Source organism: Triticum aestivum, chromosome 6A (genome assembly GCF_018294505.1).
Source record: "Triticum aestivum cultivar Chinese Spring chromosome 6A, IWGSC CS RefSeq v2.1, whole genome shotgun sequence".
NCBI classification, from domain to species: Eukaryota; Viridiplantae; Streptophyta; class Magnoliopsida; order Poales; family Poaceae; genus Triticum; species Triticum aestivum.
Window position 1 is genome coordinate 2,327,331 of NC_057809.1, and position 3,742 is coordinate 2,331,072.

Consider the following 3,742-nt stretch of genomic DNA (forward strand, 5'->3'; position numbering starts at 1 on the left):
ATCCGAGATAGGATCCATGTATGAAAACGAAGTATGGACTTTGACTGACTTGCCCGTAGAACGGCGAGCCATAGAAAATAAATGGATCTTTAAGAAGAAGACAGACGCGGATGGTAATGTGACCATCTATAAAGCTCGGCTTGTCGCTAAGGGTTATCGACAAGTTCAAGGGATTGACTATGATGAGACTTTCTCACCGGTAGCGAAGCTGAAGTCCGTTCGAATCATGTTAGCAATTGCCTCATTTTATGATTATGAAATTTGGCAAATGGACGTCAAAACGGCATTCCTTAATGGTTTCCTTAAGGAAGAATTGTATATGATGCAGCCGGAAGGTTTTGTCGATCCTAAAAATGCTGACAAGGTGTGCAAGCTCCAACGCTCGATTTATGGGCTGGTGCAAGCATCTCGGAGTTGGAACATTCGTTTTGATGAGATGATCAAAGCGTTTGGGTTTACACAGACTTATGGAGAAGCCTGTGTTTACAAGAAAGTGAGTGGGAGCTCTATAGCATTTCTCATACTATATGTAGATGACATACTTTTGATGGGAAATGATATAGAACTTTTGGACAGCATTAAGGCCTACTTGAATAAGAGTTTTTCAATGAAGGACCTTGGAGAAGCTGCTTATATATTAGGCATCAAGATCTATAGGGATAGATCAAGACGCCTCATAGGTCTTTCACAAAGCACATATCTTGATAAGATTTTGAAGAAGTTCAAAATGGATCAGTCCAAGAAAGGGTTCTTGCCTGTTTTGCAAGGTGTGAAATTGAGCTCAGCTCAATGTCCGACCACGACAGCAGAGATAGAAGAGATGAGTGTCATCCCCTATGCCTCAGCCATAGGTTCTATTATGTATGCCATGCTGTGTACCAGACCTGATGTAAACCTTGCCGTAAGTTTGGTAGGAAGGTACCAAAGTAATCCCGGCAAGGAACACTGGACAGCGGTCAAGAATATCCTGAAGTACCTGAAAAGGACTAAGGAAATGTTTCTCGTTTATGGAGGTGACGAAGAGCTCGTCGTAAAAGGTTACGTCGACGCTAGCTTCAACACAGATCTGGATGACTCTAAGTCACAAACCGGATACGTGTATATTTTGAATGGTGGGGCAGTAAGCTGGTGCAGTTGCAAGCAGAGCGTCGTGGCGGGATCTACATGTGAAGCGGAGTACATGGCAGCCTCGGAGGCAGCACATGAAGCAATATGGGTGAAGGAGTTCATCACCGACCTAGGAGTCATACCCAATGCGTCGGGGCCAATCAAGCTCTTCTGTGACAACACTGGAGCTATTGCACTTGCCAAGGAGCCCAGGTTTCACAAGAAGACAAGGCACATCAAGCGTCGCTTCAACTCCATTCGTGAAAATGTTCAAGATGGAGACATAGAGATTTGTAAAGTACATACGGACCTGAATATAGCAGATCCATTGACTAAACCTCTCCCTAGAGCAAAACATGATCAACACCAGAATTCCATGGGTGTTCGATTCATCACAATGTAACTAGATTATTGACTCTAGTGCAAGTGGGAGACTGTTGGAAATATGCCCTAGAGGCAATAATAAAAGCATTATTATTATATTTCCTTGTTCATGATAATTGTCTTTATTCATGCTATAATTGTGTTATCCGGAAATCGTAATACATGTGTGAATAACAGACACCAACGTGTCCCTAGTGAGCCTCTAGTTGACTAGCTCGTTGATCAACAGATAGTCATGGTTTCCTGACTATGGACACTGGATGTCATTGATAACGAGATCACATCATTGGGAGAATGATGTGATGGACAAGACCCAATCCTAAACATAGCACAAGATCGTATAGTTCGTTTGCTAGAGTTTTTCCAATGTCAAGTATCTTTTCCTTAGACCATGAGATCGTGTAACTCCCGGATACCGTAGGAGTGCTTTGGGTATGCCAAACGTCACAACGTAACTGGGTGACTATAAAGGTAGACTACGGGTATCTCCGAAAGTGTCTGTTGGGTGACATGGATCAAGACTGGGATTTGTCACTCCGTATGACGGAGAGGTATCACTGGGCCCACTCGGTAATGCATCATCATAATGAGCTCAGAGTGACCAAGTGTCTGGTCACGGGATCATGAATTACGGTACGAGTAAAGTGACTTGCCGGTAACGAGATTGAACGAGGTATTGGGATACCGACGATCGAATCTCGGGCAAGTAACATATCGATAGACAAAGGGAATAGCGTACGGGGTTGATAGAATCCTCGACATCGTGGTTCATCCGATGAGATCATCGTGGAGCATGTGGGAGCCAACATGGGTATCCAGATCCCGCTGTTGGTTATTGACCGGAGAGTCGTCTCGGTCATGTCTGCTTGTCTCCCGAACCCGTAGGGTCTACACACTTAAGGTTCAGTTACGCTAGGGTTGTAGGGATATGTATATGCAGTAACCCGAATGTTGTTCGGAGTCCCGGATGAGATCCCGGACGTCACGAGGAGTTCCGAAATGGTCCGGAGGTAAAGATTTATATATGGGAAGTCCTGTTTCGGGCATCGGGACAAGTTTCGGGGTTATCGGTATTGTACCGGGACCACCGGAAGGGTCCCGGGGGTCCACCTGGTGGGTCCACCTGTCCCGGGGGGGGGCCACATGGGCTGTAGGGGGTGCGCCTTGGCCTAATGGGCCAAGGGCACCAGCCCCACATAGGCCCATGCGCCTAGGGTTAGAAAGGGGAAGAGTCCTAGGAGGGGAAGGCACCTCCTAGGTGCCTTGGGGGGGGAGGGAAACCCCCCTTGGCCGCCGCACCCCCTAGGAGATTGGATCTCCTAGGGCCGGCCACCCCCCCTTGGCCCTCCTATATATAGTGGGGGAGAGGAGGGACTTCATACCTGAACGCCTTGGCCTTTGGTTGCCTCCTTCTCCCTCCCCAACACCTCCTCCACCTCCATAGTGCTTAGCGAAGCTCTGCCGGAGTACTGCAGCTCCATCAACACCACGCCGTCGTGCTGCTGCTGGTGCCATCTCCCTCAACCTCTCCTCCCTCCCTTGCTGGATCAAGAAGGAGGAGACGTGGCTGTTCCGTACGTGTGTTGAACGCGGAGGTGCCGTCCGTTCGGCGCTGGTCATCGGTGATTTGGATCACGTCGAGTACGACTACATCATCACCGTTCTTTTGAACGCTTCCACTCCCGATCTACAAAGGTATGTAGATACATCTAATCACTCGTTGCTAGATGAACTCCTAGATGATCTTGGTGAAACGAGTAGGAAAATTTTTGTTTTCTGCAACGTTCCCCAACAGTGGCATCATAAGCTAGGTCTATGCGTAGTTCTTCTTGCGCGAGTAGAACGCAATTTGTTGTGGGCGTAGATTTGTCAACTTTCTTGCCGTTACTAGTCCTTTCTTGCTTCAGCAGTATTGTGGGATGAAGCGGCCCGGACCAACCTTACACGTACGCTTACGTGAGACCGGTTCCACCGACTAACATGCACTAGTTGCATAAGGTGGCTGGCGGGTGTCTGTCTCTCCCACTTTAGTTGGAGCGGAATCGATGAACAGGGTCCTTATGAAATAGAAGTTGACAAATCACGTTGTGGCTTTAACGTAGGTAAGAAGACGTTCTTGCTAGAACCCTAATTCAGCCACGTAAAACTTGCAACAACAATTAGAGGACGTCTAACTTGTTTTTGCAGCAAGTGGTTTGTGATATGATATGGCCAAAGTTGTGATGAATGATGAATGATCTATATGTGATGT